Here is an 18,052-nt window from a genome sequence, read left to right on the forward strand (position 1 = left end):
AAGTTCATATATATATATATATATATGAACTATGAAAGAAGATATGTATATATATATATATATATATATATATATATATATATATATATATATATATACAGTAAACGAGGTGTAAGTCGGCAGCGTGTAACTCGTCACTTCGCCTAAGTCGGCAGCGTCAAAAAGTCCCGAATTTATCTCATGTTAAATCCCTTTGAATAAAGGGTCATCCCTCTGTAAGTCGTCATCTCTAAGTCGTCACTTTGTCTAAGTCGTCAGATGTTGGCCATTCCCACATAATGGAAACTCAAGTAAATTACCACTCCTAACTCGTCACATGGAACTGCTGCCTCATGAGAAGCCCGATTTCATGGAATCGTGATGCTCGCTCATTGGTGTACACCGCCAGTGATAGGCTATTTATAACTGCGTACACACGTTGATCGCACTGCAGGCAGGACAATGGCGACTAAGCGTAAGCTTACAACTAAAACCTACCAAGAAAAATACGACATTATCCAGTTTTGCGAGGAAAATCCACTGATGAAGAAAACAGCCATAGCTGAGAAGTTGGACATCAAACGGCAGACATTGAACGATATCTTGAAGAATAAGGGCAAGATATTTGGACAAGTGGAGAAGATCATGAGGCCGGTGGGAAGTGTGAAATGTGTGTCCTTTGAAGATGTCGATGACGCGCTCATCATCTGTTTTCGGCAAATGTCGGCTCAGCCAAATATTGGGTTTCGGCCGATTCGGCCGATACTGTCTTTCGGTGGAGGATTGCCCAGCAAACATCATGGAATACAATGACCGGTTTGAGTCCTTTCTCATGCACCAGATGCCCAAGAGTTTGAGGCAGTCAAACATAACGTATTACTTCGCGAAGAAGTAAAGGATCAATCGAGCTTAGTGTTGAAGTCTGATCATGGTTTTATATTGGCTTGTTTTGTACATTACCGCACTCACTTACGCATAGGCATTGAGTGGTAATCATCACCACGATGACTGTGTGTCATGTAATTTGTCACCATACCATCACCGATGGTATACGAGTTGTCTTACAGAGTTGTTCATTATCTTTACTTTTGATAAACTGATTCATGAATTCCATCTTTGCCTGATCACTTTCCAACTCACCAACTCACCCCCACCTATGCCCTGAGGATTGTGTTTTCCTTTTGGTACAATAGCCGGCTCTCACACATATGTGTCCAGGCCACGTGCGACTTCATCCTTCACCCCACAGTCATCATGAATGTTCGCATACGCGTAAGTCGTCACATTTCTAAGTCGTCACTTTTTTCTCGGTCCCGATGGTGACGACTTACGCCTAGAGTGTATATATATATATATATATATATATATATATATATATATATATATATATATATATATATATATATATATATATATATATATATAAAAGCCTGGTGTTGGCGCAGTGGTTAGGGCAGCGGCTTGGGATCCAAAAGGTCCTGAGTTCAAGCCCCGTTGGGCCACTGAATTAATACACCAGGGGGTTGACTCAGCCTGTCATCCTTCTGAAGTCGGCGAAGTGAGTACCAGTGTACTGGGCCAGTGTATACCCCGGTCAAAATAGGTATACCATATCCCTGTGTTGTAAGAGGCGACCAGGGTTGCGTCAGGAAGGGCATCCGGCGAAAAAACATGTGCCAAATCACTATGCAGATTATAACAGATGATATGCTGTGGCGACCCCTAACGGGAGCAGCCGAAAGAAGAAGAAGAAGATATGTATATATAAATATATAAATACTCTGATATATATACATATATATATATATATATATATATATATATATATATATATATACATATATATATAAAAAATATATATATTGTTGTGGGTCGGTGGTGAGAATGACCACTTGGTGGGGGAGGTTTGCGTCGTCTCCCACCAAACTCCCCGAAATTGTAGACCGTCACTCGGATAACTCCGCGAGCCGGTGGGTCGTTTAACCGACCGTGGTCGCCAATATTTCAACCGCATAGCGTAGGGTCTATTTGTCTATAACCAATTTACCTAATTAACTATGCGATTTCATCTACCGGGGAAACCACGCCCTCGGCACGTCTTGCTCAAACCGGGCCACTCTCCCGACTGCGGCAGAGCTCCAACCACCGACTACCAACTCCGGTTCGGGTGTAGCCGAGCGGAAACTGCCAAAGCCGTGCCGGCTGGAATGAACAGATTATCGGGTATAAAAACCCAGCTAAACTCAGATCCGAACCATGCTGGACCAATGCAAGAAGGGACGGAAACGAACTGGGGGCATTTATTAGAAGTTTTATTAACAGTAAATGAAGACACAAAGCAAGACTTAACACAAATATGCAAGAAGTATTTACAATGATCCAAAAACACTTATTCAGTTATACTTAAAGGTGGGCCCACACGCAGACACGCACACAAAATGAAAAGAAACCCTGAGTTCTTTATTGGATCCTCGCAGCCGTGGAGACAGACAAGCTGGGGGCCAGAGTTCGGTGGTGTACCTGACCGTCAACGGAAGGGCGTGCTCCGCGATGCGGCACCTGACAATGGTCGCTGGTTTGGTCCCCAGTCGCACGTGTGGGACTCTAGGTTCATGGTGGAGCTCGGGTGGTGAATGGCCGGGGTCCACGGAGGGGGTCTTGGTCGGTCTTCCCTTCCTCGTAAAGGGCCAGCAGAGACACGTTCGCCGCCTCAACGCCCACCAAAAACTCTTCAAAAGAACTTTCAAATGACTCTACAAGACCCCCAAAAAGACTCTCCAAGTCCTCAAAAAGACCATCTCTCTCAGAGAATGCTCGGGAATTTATGGACCTCCCTCAGCGGGGAGGGCCTTGGTGAACACACCTCGCTGTCTGCCTCTGATGGGACAGATCCTACGGCCCACCTTTCCAGGGCGGGGCCTTGGCACCTGTCGGGCAACCCCAGCCACTCCTCCCGCAGGCCCACACTCGACGAGTAACAGTATCAACGCTGCAACGGCCCCTGCTGGGAAACCCCAGTCAGTCTTCCATGCGGGTTCATACTTGACGAGTAACAGTATCAATGTTGCACAGGCCGTCGTGCAAGAGTTACAACATTTGTGGAAGGAACGTTGGTGGAAGTGGCAAGGAATGGCTGCAAAACCCTGCCTTGGCAAGTCAGAGTGCTTGTAGACAGCGGGTGGGTAGTGGATCGTGATGGGGAATGGAATGGTTGTTGGTTGTTCGTTGGATGTAAAGATTTAATAACCTAACTAAAAAGAAATCGCAACGCATGCCTTTGATTCTCCCACTCGACAAAAGGAAAGGGATCTGACTGCACACATACTTAATGACATAACTGACTTTTGGGACATCTGTATGTTGAATTCAAATGGTTTCCAAATCCCTAACAATATATGTATGTATATATATATACATATTTGCAGACACATATACACTCTGCTAGCTGAAGAAGGCTGCATTACGGAATAGCCACAGCAGTATACACTCTTGTTATTTAATACATCGTTTAAAGACGGAAAGATGAATGAGCCAAATGCAACTAATGAAGAAGAATATCCACATGGACAATACAGGTTGCTGGTGTTGCCCATAATAATACATTGCTAAATTTGTGCTTGTTGTCATTTTCATTTCACAATAATTCATGCAAGTTAAGGCAGATACAAAGAAAACTCTCTTATAACATTATAATGCCTGAATGGTTCATGATTCATGATCACAAGCTAAGCAATTAGGAAGGAGAAATCGGTTTTCATGTAAAATAAGATCAAAGTGTTTCATAATTTTGTACCACCTTGATTCCTTTGTGCAATAAAGTTATTTATTTTTATTTTTAGAGCAATCTGTGACCAATCTCAGAAACTGACTGTGCAACCGAGTCGGTATTTATGTATTTAGATCTTGGACCAAGGCTGCAAAACCCACAATAACGAGTTCACGACTCGTGCAATTTCGATTCATGGTGCCCGAGCTAGTCTCTGCTACTGGTAAACCAAACTAAAGAGATGTAAGCATGATGACAGACTGTGCAAAAGCATCACTCTGACAGAACCCTCCGGCAATTATCTATGCTTTGAACAAAAGGAACCGTTGATAGATCTTGGCTTCTCACTTGTCAGCTTGTGCTATTGGATAAACAGGTAACTTTTCTCGACATCAATGGAGATGAGATAAATTTGGACTGAAGTTTGATGAAGTCATTATGAAGAAACCCTGCAATGCAAACATCTTAATCTACATCAGCAGTATCAGAGCCTAATAGGCTGTGTACTGGTTGTTGAGAAGTTGAAGGCATCGAAAAAAAACGTACTTTATTCAAGGTTTTCTTTTTATTCCGAGAATTTAAGAATAAATCTCATAAAAGAAAGTGCCTGAGACAGACAGCAAAAAGTTGACACCTCAGGTTCAATGAAATGGAAAAAATAACAATAATACATGGTGGAAAGTTTACTCCAAAGTATCTGGGCAAGAAATGATAGCTCAGAAGTTTTTGTTGTCTCGGCTAATCTTGAGAATAGACAGTAGATCATAGGAAAGGTTCCTGTTCAGATTACCTGATATACCTGTGTCTTGCTGAAGAAAAATCCTGTAAACGCCTAAGACCTTGAACTTCACGGAGAATGGAAAGGTGTAATGCAGGAGACTGCACATATAGGGAGAGTATGTTCTCTGGCACAGCAAACGAAAAGCCTTATTAACCATAGAGAATTGTGAAGGACAAAAAAAAAAACATCGGCCTGGTTCAGAACATCCGAGCGGCAAATAAAGTAATTTTGGAAACAAACTTTGAGATATGGTCTGTCCAGACGAGAATACTAATAGCAAGGAAAGAACAAAGAGAGATGAGAGAGGATGGAGAGAGAGAGAGAGAGAGAGAGAGAGAGAGAGAGAGAGAGAGAGAGAGAGAGAGAGAGAGAGAGAGAGAGAGAGAGAGAGAGAGAGAGAGAGAGAGAGAGAGAGAGAGAGAGAGAGAGAGAGAGAGAGAGAGAGAGAGATATATATATATATATATATATATATATATATATATATATATATATATATATATATATATATATATATATACATACATGCATAAGGAATTATCATGGACCATCACTCAAAAGAGCCATGTGCACTAATCGCATGGATTTTTCACAAGCTTCTATCAACACCAGTTGACAGACACAAAGCTCTCTCAAAGGAAAACAAACCTAAGGGTAAGTGTTCACACAGAAATACTCATCAGAGGGTTTAAGCATCCCTCGGACCAGTATGTCTGCATTCATGCAAACGTCATCAGCAACACAAAAATCGGCTTTAATGTGCTGTCATTTAAATGCACAATCATACAGTATTATTTCAATATCATGGTTTTTGAATTAGCTATTTGCCTCAGCCACACAATATTGGTCCTATGCTAATTCCAATAGGAAAATAATGAACAATGTGCTAATTCCAATAGGAAAGGTAAAACTTTGTTTTACCTTAAAAGTAAAACTTTGTGTTCAATGCAAATAGACCTTATATGCAATGCAAATAGACCAAAAAAAGAAAGACTTACTCAAATAACCAAGTCAAATGGAAGACCAAGAAGGAAACCGCAGAAGTAAAGAGCAAAGATGGAATCATCAGGAGGAACCAGGATAGGATTTGGATGTCAGCTGCTGCTCCACAACCCTCTAACCCATAAAATCGGACCATTCATGTCTGAGAAATAGTTGGAGACACGTTAAAGTAACAAAATGGCTGCTAGTACGCCATCTCGGATCTGGCCTCGACAAGAAATGATGTGCATATGTAAGCCGTCATTCTTTTATCAGTGTGCCAAGTTTGAACAACATCGGTAAATGCATGTCTGAGAAATGGTTGAGGACGTGTTCAACATCGGGTTTTTTACAACTAAAATGGCTGCCAGTGGACCATCTTGGATGTGATCTCAAATCAAAATGACCTGCTTATGTAAGCCATCATCCAATAACTGTGTGCCAGGTTTGAACAAGATCAGTAAATGCATGTCCGAGAAATAGTTGAGGACATGTTCATACCGGGGTTGTTTTTTTTACAACTACTAGTATGTGCCTGTACGTGCGTGGCCGTATGTGCGTGACCGTACGTGCAAAAAATCCAAAAAATCTCAAACCACGAGCCAGAAACAACAACAACACAGGCCGCTCCTTCGTTCTCGCATGCCCGTACGTGCGTGGCCCGGAAGTTCGCATATCGCAGTTACCATTATTCGCAATTTAGTTTTAATGGCCAATTATTCAATTAGCGCCAACGTATTTTGCCTTTTCCCAATGTCATCGCAAGGAAAAACACAAAGAGAAGATAAAAAAAAACGTATGTGCAAAAAAAAAAAAACTTTCAAACAACCACACATGCCATTCCTTCGCTCTCGTAAACGACGACTGGATTGGGGCATTGTGTTTATCTATAAATGCGCATAAGAAATCGAGAAATTATTAGAATACACTAAGTCATCACTTTCCGGAAGTCCGTACCTTGTAACCCGTAATGGGGAACGCGGCTGAGGTTCTCTTCCCCATCGGCCACGCCTACACAGCAATGTGTCTTGTCATTGGTTGGTAAATAAATGGCCATAACTTGGGAAGCACTTGTCCGATTAATATCAAACCTTGAAAAGGCACATCTACAGGGCCCCAGCAATATACCTGGCAAGTTTCAATTAGATTGGACCAGTGGTTGTCGAGAAATAGTGGTCACACACACACACACACACACACACACACACACACACACACACACACACACACACACACACACACTGCTGGAATTATAGATAGATAACGGTCACCAGTCTATCAGTCAGCCATCTTTGATCAGATTGCAAAATAAAGTGAGGTGCACGTGCATGCCATCACGAGCTGTGATTTTGACAAGTTTTAGTAAAATTGGACCACGTAGGTCTGTGAAATGGTTGGGGACACATTTAAGCAACAAATTCGATGGCAGTCAGCCATCTTGGATGCGATCTCGAAAAAAATAATAACATGCATATGTAAGCTATTATTCATGATCTGTTTGCCAGGTTTGAACAAGATCGCTACATGCATTTCTGCGAAATGGATGAGGACGTGTTCGATACCGGGTTTTGTTACAACTACAATGGCCGCCAGTCTACCAGTCGGCCATCTTGGATCTGATCTCGAAACAAAACGAGGTGCACATGTGAGCCATCATGCATTATCTGTGTGCTAAGATTGAACAAGATCGGTGAATGCGTGTCCGAGACATGGTTGAGGACGTGTTTGATACCGGGTTCTTGTTTTTTTTTTCAAGTAAAATGGCCACCAGTCGGCCATCTTTGATCGCATTGTGAAACAAAATTATGTGCATATGTATTCCATCATGTGTTGTGTTTTTGCCACGTATGAATAAAATCGGTCCATACATGTCCGAGATATGGTTGTGGATGCACACACCTATGCACGTATGCATGTATGGACACGAAAATCAAGACCAAATCCATAAACCCGCTTTGCGGACTAAGTCCAACGAAGGCAAATAAAGAGAATTGTGAAAAAAAAATTGAAAGAAGTACGAAAGGAACAATGATGTTGGGAAGAACCTGGATAGATAGTTTTCAGGAGTTACTCCCCAGGCTAAAATGCAGCAACACGTAAAAGCTACCAGAGGCCCGTCAGCGGGAAAGCACAGTCCACACGGTACATACGATATACGTTGATATAAATTAATAGCGAGTATGTCCACACCTTTCCTTACAAACCATTGAAATCCCGCGGACAATTTCAAACAAAGAGAAAAAGGCATAAAATGTTAAAGCCCCCATGGTTTTCGTAATTTTGCTGTATAGAGTTAAAGGGCTAGCCCATACTTACAAGATTTATGTGAATGTAAAACTCACTTGAGTGGTTATGTGACATGGAAGAACATTTTTAACATGTCATATTTGCCAAGTTTGAACAAAATCGGACCATGCATGTCTGAGAAATGGTTGGGGTCATGTTTAAGTTACAAAATGGCTGCCAGTCGGCCATCTTGAAGCTGATCTCGAGACAAAATTACGACTTGTGTAAAGCATCATTCTATATTTGTGTGCGAAGTTTGAAGAAGATAGATATATCCATCCATGCACGAGAAATGGTTGAGAATGTGTTCAATTCGGAGTTATTTTTAAAACTACAAGCGGTGCCAGTCTACCAGTCGGCCATCTTTGATCCGATCGCAAAATAAAGTGAGCTACACGTGTATTCCCCCATGTACTGTGCTTGTGCAAAGGTTAGACAAAATCGGACCATGCAGGTCCGAGAAATGGTTGTGGACATGTTTAAGTAACAAAATGGCTGCCAGTCGGCCATCTTAGATCGAGGCCATCGGCCATCAAACAAAATGAATTGCTTATGTGAGCCAACATTCTTTACCTGTGTGCCAAGTTTGAATAAGATCGGAAAATGCATGTCCGAGAAGAGGTTGAGGACGTATTCAACATCGGGTTTTTACAACTAAAATGGCCGTCATTCTGCCATCTTTAATCGAATCGTGAAACCAAATGACTTGCATATGTAAACCATCATGTGTTGTCTTTGTGCCAAGTTTGAATAAAATATTTCTGTACATATCCGAGATATGGCTGAGGAAAAACTTGCGGATGGACCAGACTCAATTCATAAGCCCCCGTATTGCAATAAGTCCAACGGGGTCGAATAATTTTGTTCTAAACTCTTGTGGAATGGTGTTGCAGGCTTCTTTCAAGACCTTCCAAAGATCATGTGCTAATTTCAATAGGAAAGGAAAACATTGTGTTATTCGTCGGAGCAGCAGCAGTAGAGTGGTTGTGGAAGTAGTAGTCATAGTAATAGTAGTAGGAGTCGTAGGAGTTTTCGCAGCTTTAAAATAACATCAAACTAAAAAGCTTCCCTGTGGTGTCCGGTGAGCAGTGAGGCATGTAGAGTCGTGAGAGTGGCCGTAACTCTGTTTATGGCTTATCCGGATGTGCACCTCTGTAGACTACCACACGCCTCTAGCGGCGCGAACACCTATATGCCTTGCGGACACGTGACTACCAAAACCACTCCTCCACGCCCCCACAACGCTCCCCGCATTGTGCCTTGCCCGCGTATGCCAATACACCACATTCCTCCCTCCTAAAAACATGATTATAAAATGACAATCATAATGATAAGCATAATAGGCAAAACATACTACGGCACAAAAGAAAATGGGCTTCATCTGCACAACCTGTCACAATAATGCCATCGATATAATCTGGCCCTTAATTCAGCCCTCTATCCCCATCACAACATATATCGTGTTGGCGCGAGTGAGTTGAAACCCAAATGCAGTGGACAGGCGCTCGAGTACTGAGTTGCACGACGAACCCAATGATGCCTGCAGACCACAATAACCATGGTCGTTTTAAAGATATAAAGAAGCAAGTTTGGGAGCACAGTATCACTATGCAGCAGAAGCGCCCCCAGGCGGCCCATGCTAACACGCCATCCGGCGAGGTCGCGGTGACACGCCGAGACGAACCTCCTGCGCCCCCGGCCGACAAGCTTGCTCGTCCCCCACGGACAGAAACAGGTAAACACGCTGAGTCCGCCAGACATGAGGGCGCCGTCGCTGGCGTGGAGCAGCGGGGAGGGCGGCCTTGGGAAGATAACGGCCCGGCCCTCGCGAGAGTAACGGGAGGGGTGACGCTGAACAGCGCCGGAGTCCCACATGGAAGTCGAACCAGGCAACTAGCCGGCTCTATTACCAGCCATCCCACACCAAAACCGCGCATCAGCCCCGGGCGCGACACCGCCCCTGCCACCGACCGCCAAGGCCGCAGCAAATCCAGCCGAGACTTCAACGCAGGTCCATACAGATGAACAGCGTTGACTGGATATATATCAGGGTCATATGTCAGCAAAAACATCGTCTGCGCAGATGCAAACTTCCCTTCACGTACAGTGCGTTTCCCCAGTATAATCCCCACACATGAGAGGGCAGCGAACCTCGGACTGTCCTCGAAGCCGGAGATCAGAAAAACCTTTATTCGCAACGATCGTCTGCAAATTCTTCACATCATATTGATCATATTGGTCATCATATTGATTGATCCTAACCAAACACATTATGCTCACACGCGAACTGTCGACATTTGCTTTAACACTGCCATGCGGAATCACTCGTGCCGCGAGAATCAAATACACAACAATTAGCAATTTATGAACCACATTGCACGCACGCCTCTTGGTTGCCACGACGTTGAGGCGACTTGCTTGCCGGTCTCCATCTGAACGTCGCAGAGGCTACCGTCGATGTTCACGTTCCGCGAACTTCTTGAATGCGACCGGTTCGCTCCAATCCCCCGTTGAAATCGCCTGAACGACACAGGTGTGCACTGTATCATGAGCGCAGCGGAAGCGCGAGAGTCCGTTGCAGCTGGCCTGGCCCCCGTTGCTCCGGAACCGTATATCGTAGTTTCCGGAATGAATGACCAGAAACCCATGTTGCATCGTCGCGGCTCCTGCCGCTGGAACCTCGCCCTCAGGTCTCGAGGGAGGCCCGGGCCCAAACGGAGGTACATGCCCCGAAGGAGGCACAGGTGCACCTGGAGGTACGAACTCCGAAACAGGAACCTCCTCCTCCTCCCGCCGAAACTCTAATTGGCCCGGCACAGGACGCCCAAGGCCACTGGCTGGCGCCATCCAATCTAGCCTGAGGCAAGCCAGCCAGTCCCGGCCCAAAATGGCGGCCCCTCCCCTCGTACCACAAACAATGAGAGTAGGGCGCTTTGACCTTGGTAGACTACTGAGACGTCTGTCACAGCAAGTGGTGCAATCGCTTCGCCGGTGTACGTGTACAGCGAAAAGGACGTCTTGACCAGGTGAATACCGCGGAGGTCACGAGCGGTCCGTTCGCCCATGACTGACACTGCGGCCCCGGTATCAACTTGAAACACGATCGGTGCCCCATTCACCTCGACCTCCACTGTTATTGGTCTTGTCACCTCCGGACCAATTGAAAACAGGCTCAACATTGGTTGCATTTTCTGCTCCGGGCTGCCGGGATCGCTATGCCCAGGCTGCAGGCTGCTCTCCAGGTCACTGGGGTCGTCCCGCACCTCGCTATCCAAGACTTTAACGGCGGCCCCCGCCATTCGACACACACGCTTCAGATGTCCCACCCTGTGACAATGCAAACACACGGTGTTCTTATACGGGCACACCCGCCGCAGATGCCCCTGAGTGTTCAGACCGCCATCCGACTGACCGCGTTGCAACGTTCGGTCACGACCCGCACCGAAGACTGTGCGTGCGGCCGTGGGCGCTTGGTACACCGCGCGGACCTCCGGATCACCTGCCACGCACTGGCCATTGAGGAACCGGACATCTCTCAGAGTCTGTGCGACAGTCGACGCCGTTTTTGAGTCGAATGTAACGTCCTCGTCCTTTAGCCGTGGCATTGCAGAAACCATTCCTGAGGCTTGCAAATCAGAAATAAAATGATCTCCGAGCCCGGCCGTTCACTCGACGTGAATTTGAACCACGTCGACGTGCAGGCACCGGCGAGATTCCTCACCCGTGCAGCGAAACTCGCGAGGCGCTTCCCTGGGCTCCTCGCCAGGTGGTCGAACTCGTGCCGCACGAACTGCGCTGATTTTCCCGGCGCTCCATGCGCCCGACAATCCAATTGCTCCAGCCAAAGACTCCAAGTCAATACCGAGGAAAACCAGGCACTCTGCACACGTCGATCCGAAACAGACTCGTCGCCAATGTGGTGGCCAGTGAGCAGTGAGGCATGTAGAGTCGTGAGGGTTGCCGTAACTCTGTTTATTGTGTATCCGGATGTGCACCACTGTAGACTACCACACGCCTCGAGCGGCGCGATCACCTATATGCCTTGCGGACACGTGACTACCAAAACCACTCCTCCACGCCCCCACAACGCTCCCCGCATTGTGCCTTGCCCGCGTATGCCAATACACCACATTCCCAAAATTCAACGTCCATTTCTGTCTGCTTTGTTCCCAAACTAAACTTGACAAAAGCAACAGCTAAAAAGAAGAAAATTATTAATTTGTGTTCTCCATATTCTCATAATAATGGTTTGTTGAAAGGGTGATGGCAAGACTCAAATTGTAACAAAGTTATGGCCTGGACCGACAGATGGACAGACAGGCAGACAAACAAGCAGTAATACAACCGACCGGTACTTGTGAAATCAGTTTCTGCAACCTTAACCTTCGGTCTTCAAAAACAATAGGCTTCGAGCTCTTGATTGTTGAAACAATTCAATGACCCAATATGCAAAGTCTGTTCAAATTTCAATTCAACAGGATGAAAATTGATGACTTTGTGACGTGGAATTTTGATCCTTTGACCCAATTATGAATTAGTCTTCTCCATATTCTCATAATATAGTTTGTTGAAAATCTGAAGACAAGAGCTCAAGTGTTTTTTTTTAAGTTATGGCCTGGAGACACAAACACACACACACACACACACACACACACACACACACACACACACACACACACACACACACACACACACACACACACACACACACACAATTGCAAAACCCCGTTTTCCACTGCGTTTGTGTATGGGCTAAACATGATTTTGGTTTGACCCCAAAACTGTCACCGTGATGCTCACTGGCAGGGCAAAGCATCCGAGATTCCTCAGAAAGATTGTCATGCCAGTTGTGTAATTTGCTAACTTTTGCTGGTGGATGTTAAACATTGCACAGGGACTCAAGAGTAGGCCATTGTGTGTTGTGCCGTGGCCAAATTTCAAATTACTGCTTTAATTACATCTGGAGAGGAGATGGACATCACCAAGTTGTGACGCCTTTTTGAAACATAAGTGCTGGTGTATATGTGGCACCACAGCAACCTCTGCAACCAGGGTACAGACAGAAAGAGTGGGTTCGACAGATATCGAGAAAGCTATGGATGACATGCTTTCAAGTGAAAGGGCACCTGCTGTCGCTTTGCAGTAAAGTTTGTGATAAATTTGTGTAATTGTCTTTCCAGTATAAGCACTGAGACGAACAGGAATTAAGTGTTTCATCACATGGTTTAAAGCACCAGAGGCCGTAAGACATTTAGGCAAATGAGCTGAACATTCTGCCAAATCTGATCATGTGGTGATTCATCAAAATGGATTATGAGATGAGGCACAAGGAAGTAATTGGAGATATTTACCTAATGTAGGAGTACATGTGGAAAGATTGCATATGTCGTATGGGAAGCTTAACTTCAGCAAGAATCATGATGAGATGAGTGAGAGTGGAGTCTCCAGACTGGAATTCAAGTCTTAAGAGTAGAGTCTCAAGTCGAGTATCAAAAGTCTCATAATTTTTTATCTCGTGCACCAACCACATATAACATCACCCTGCCTCATAAGTTTTCTCTCCTGCCAATCTGTTATTTTTTTCCCCTCTTATTTACGAGTTCTTTCATATCCTTTCTAGAGAGAGTACATGATTTAATGTGTACAAATTGAACTTCCAATGACTCAAAATTGACTTGATTGAATTGCTATACGTTTGGGTCCTGGGTCCCATCGAATCTTCAGCCTTCCAAATCTCGAATTTCAAGTCATAAAAAATAAATGTGACTGTAGTTTCATTTGAGGCCGAGGAGTAGCATAGCTGAGAGAGCTGACTCACTGTCAAATGATGGACTCGTAATCTCTTAACGAGAGTGGCTTAGCAGGTAAGCATCAACCAGCCAATATGAACTGTGAACAACATGGACGAGGAGGGAGGCTGTGACGATTGAGCATGAATGAGAGTAAGGTTGAACGTTTCCATCATTTATTTTCTCAGTGCTTGATTGAATAGCTTGCAGTTTTCCGAGGACGAGTACAACTCAAATCAATATGCAGCCTAGTATTGGCTTCTAGAGATGACATTTAGGGCCACACACTGAGTTTAAAAGTCTCCCAATCCCCAACTTGACTTGGAAAGTATTACTAAGACAGGCTCTTTGGATACACTCATCTCCAAATTTTTATGATAGTGTTCCTTGCTATAGTGGATACTTTCTCATACTGGCCCCATGTCACTCTCAAGGTTTAATGAAGTGGTTGTAATTGCGGAAGTTATTCTGAAAGTACTGCGGTGAATCATTCCAAAAACAAATGTGTGAAATCAAACAAAATATGCTCAGATTAATATATTATGCTTCAGACATACAAGCTTTAATTAGTTGTATTGTGTAGAAAATTTGTTCATGAGTATAATGCCTTATGACCTTCTAACGTCATTGACTTAAAAAAAAAAAAAAGCTCTTTTGGGCAAGGAGAGCTGGCCCAGACATTTCTCCTTGACGAGCTACTGGACTGTGAAAAGCAGAGGAATGGAAGGTGCAATTGAATTACAAGACCCCATAATCATTTCTGAAATCTATCCCTTTCTCAAACCCCATGGTCTTTTCAGAATCCTACAACCCTTTCTGAATCCTTGTCGTTCTTTCCAAACCCCCAAAGCCTTTTTGAGAAACTCCATAATTCTCTACAAAAATCCAGTGACTCTTTTGAAAACTCCCACAACCCCTTGTGAAATCCCACAGCTCTTTCTGAAATTTTATAACCTGAAGTCTAGAGCTCTATAGCTCTTCCCACAACTCTGGTGTTCTTAAACTCTTCAACAGGGCCAGAAGTACAACACATAATTCATTCAAGTTGACAAAAAATATTGTGAACTAGAATGGCACTCGGTAGAGCGCATACCTCCGCCAGGCTGAACAGTTTACGTTTTGCGTCCCACTGGATCTGGACAGGCCGGATCTGCATCTGGACTTTAACCAAAATCGAATCGGCTTGTTCATGTTATCTACCCAACTCATCCACCAAGTTGTATCATAATCCGTCCACAACGTTTTGAAATATCAAGCTATAAGTCCTCTTTGGCCCGATCTCTCAATGATGTTGAATAACTTGAAAAATTTAAAACTTCTGGTATGCGGATCCAGATCTTCACCAAAATCGAAGCAATTCGTCCTTATCATACATCCAACCCATCCACCAAGTTTCGTCCAAATACGTCGATAACATTTTGAGATATCCTGCTCATAGACAAACAGATAGACAGGGGTGAAAACATAACCTCCCTTCACATTCGATGGCAGAAGAAATAATTTTTATCCATTTACAGATGCTATAACTATCAACAATTTTACCAAATTGTGTTTTCAATGGGACAGTAGGTTGGCATTTCACTCTGTTTGATTAAAAAACTTCCTCCATCAAAAGAATAAGTTTTTTCCAACAAGTTTTCTTGTTGGAACAAGTTTTCAAGTTTTTTCCAGCAACTGTCTATTTTCTCTTCTATCATCCCTTTTGTACACATGTTTTCCCTTTGTTTTTGAAAAGGTCTCTTCATGGGAACAACACATGATATGCACATGCAGTCATGCATGTCTGCTGATGAAACAAATGACTGAAATTTCTTTAAAGCTTCTGGGTCTCACTATCTGCCATGACCTTTCCTGGGAAAGCCACATTTCAAACCTGACCTCCAAAGCCAGTCACCGACTGGGAATCCTCTGTCGTGCAAAGTCCTTCCTTGGCACACCTTTGCTCCTGACCATTTACGAAGCTTTCGTCCACAGCCTAGTGGAGTACTGCTCTCCCCTCTGGGCTGGTGCTCCTGCCTCCCACCTTTCTCGGCTTCACGCTGTGGAAACCAGGGCATTTCGGATCATTGGCATCTCCCGCGATGCGGTTGAGTCTTTGGGCCTCTCACTCAATCACCGCAGGCTGGTCGGTGGTCTTTCTGTCTTCTACCGTCTCCTCTCCAGCCTAGCCCCCCTGCTCTCTCTGCGATTTATCCCCACCATATTTCCGCAGGGCGCTCAAGGTCTGCCAACAACCCCCTTCTGGTAAAACTACCAAAATCACGAATCACTACTCACCTTCACTCTTTCATTCCTCTTTTTTCCCTGCCTTTGGAATAAACTCCCTCACTCTATTCAATCCCACTCTTCCCTCCAGGCCTTCAAAACAGCTGTTCACCACCACCTCTTATCATCCCCCATCCAAATCCTCGATCTTTTCTACCCCCGATAATCCACCTAAACCCACCTCCTTAAAATTCCCTGCTTTCCTTCCTGAAAGTCCCTGTAATATCCATCTTGTATTCCCCATGTTCCCCATCCCATCCTTCTCCCTTCCACAGATCTCCTAATGTCTCTGTTCCCAACTGTTTTGTCCTTCCCACTCCCACCTCTCTTGTCTCATGCCCCCCTTGCTGTGCGTTGTGTGTTAGCTCTCACACGAGCCTCGACAAGGTATACAAATAAAAAATAAAAATACAAAGGCTCGTGTATTGGCCAAACACTCTCTGAACAGATGGCTGAACATTGACCTGAACCTCGTAAATCCACAGCCCATGCAGCAACAAGATGTGACTCTTTCATAATTAACAAAGTAACCTGGAGAGGGCATTACACCATCACAGGATGCTGTTTCCAAAGCAACCCTAAAGCCAGGCAGGAATTTTGGAAATTGGCCACGGTACCGGCTCACATTGGTCTACACCTCAATGCACTATGGTATCTTTAATATCCAAAAACTAGTGTCAGTAAATGGAAGAGCCATTTTACCCTTTCCTCTGAAAGGATGGCGTACTCTATGATACAACGCCATGTCTGCATAATATCAGCGCAACAGCTTTGAATCCGATCCTATTGTCAGGAATTAAACTCACACAAGACAGACTCAAATGGGAGTGTGTGACCAATGAGTTATCCTCCGACACAAAACTAGCAATTATAAACAAAAAATCAGAGATTGCAGACCCTCACCAGGAATTGTGAGGATTCCTATGGCGTTTGTGTACTGGTGTTTTTTGTAATTAATGAGAGATATAATTAGAACTGCCACTTTATAACTGCTGGCAGTGATGACCGGGTACCAAGACGTCCCGCTTTGTTGCAACCCCGCTTTGATCGGACACCTGACCCTGACCCATGACGTTTATTATTATTCAATTGAATTTAGAATGGGATTGAAATAAATTCAAATCAAATGGAAGACCAAATCGATACAGTCCTACATTGGAGTAATCAGAAGGAACCCAAACAAGCAAAAAGAAAAGATGAAGTCAGCAGGAGGAACCTGGATAGGATTCACATTTCAGATGCTACTCCACTACCCTCAAACTCATCCAGGTGCAGCCAAGTGAACCTTATTTGTGTGAAGTTTCCCCTCGATTTCTCCAGCCATTCTGCAGAAGAAGATTTTTTTGTAGGCATTAGGGTAAATCCAGTATGGTTGCCAAACCATGTGACCTATGAGATCATATGTGTGAATCTTTTATTCCTCATGAATAGGTGGTCATACCTGCAAAGTTTCTCCTCGATCTGATCAGCCGTTTCAGAGAAGAAGATTGTTGAAGGTTTTTAGGTTGTTTTTTTAATCACATGACAGATGTCGAATCACGTGACCAATAAAGTCATCAAATTTTTCGCTGTTGACCAATTTATCCCTCGATGACCCTCAAAATTTTTCATACTGATCAGATGTAGCATTCTATATATGCAATTATGACGTCATAACGAAGGCACCTATGACATCAAAAAAAATCACACTTATTCCCCATGAGGAGTAATTGCCATGTGCCAATTTTAATTGTTTTCAGTGATGCAGTTTTGGAGATACAGAACTCCAAATTTTTCCTTTTGTCCAACATGGCTGCCACACCATATGACCTATGACGTCATAATTAGCATTACAACATTCTACATGAGTAATCACTGCTGTGGTAAAAACTTTCGTCGCAATCTGACAGGCAGTTGCAGAGAAAAACACTCGTTCTATGCAGACAAACAGACAGACAGAGACAGACAGACAAACAGACAGACAGACAGACAGACAAACTGACTCAAATGCAATACCCCCTCCGCTGGCGAGGGTAACTAAATATATAACCATTATTTCGTCATCGCAAATGGATTGTTGCACAGTTATGTAGGCTTATCGGGTGACCACATATCATTGTGTCGTCAAAACATAATCCCGATTGTCTGGTTAGGGATGATCTTACTGTCATATAAGTTGGTGTTCTTCAGAAGACGAGAGAAATGTTAAATTGCGAAATGGATGTC

At 44.1% G+C, this 18,052-nt stretch overlaps 1 long non-coding RNA gene across 2 annotated transcripts in view; it reads left to right on the top strand.

Annotated features, from left to right (window-relative positions):
• The window catches only part of LOC147025138 (uncharacterized), a 157,466-nt gene extending 148,989 nt beyond the window's left edge, over positions 1–8,477 (top strand). For both annotated transcript variants that reach the window (XR_015058853.1, XR_015058852.1), the window contains exon 3: positions 7,013–8,477. This is a non-coding gene — a long non-coding RNA (uncharacterized LOC147025138). The remainder of the gene's footprint in view (positions 1–7,012) is intronic.
• The last annotated feature ends 9,575 nt before the right edge of the window (positions 8,478–18,052 follow it).

The sequence above is a fragment of the Eptatretus burgeri genome, chromosome 6, assembly GCF_056783735.1.
Source record: "Eptatretus burgeri isolate ZD-2024b chromosome 6, Ebu_testis_v1, whole genome shotgun sequence".
Classification (NCBI taxonomy): Eukaryota; Metazoa; Chordata; class Myxini; order Myxiniformes; family Myxinidae; genus Eptatretus; species Eptatretus burgeri.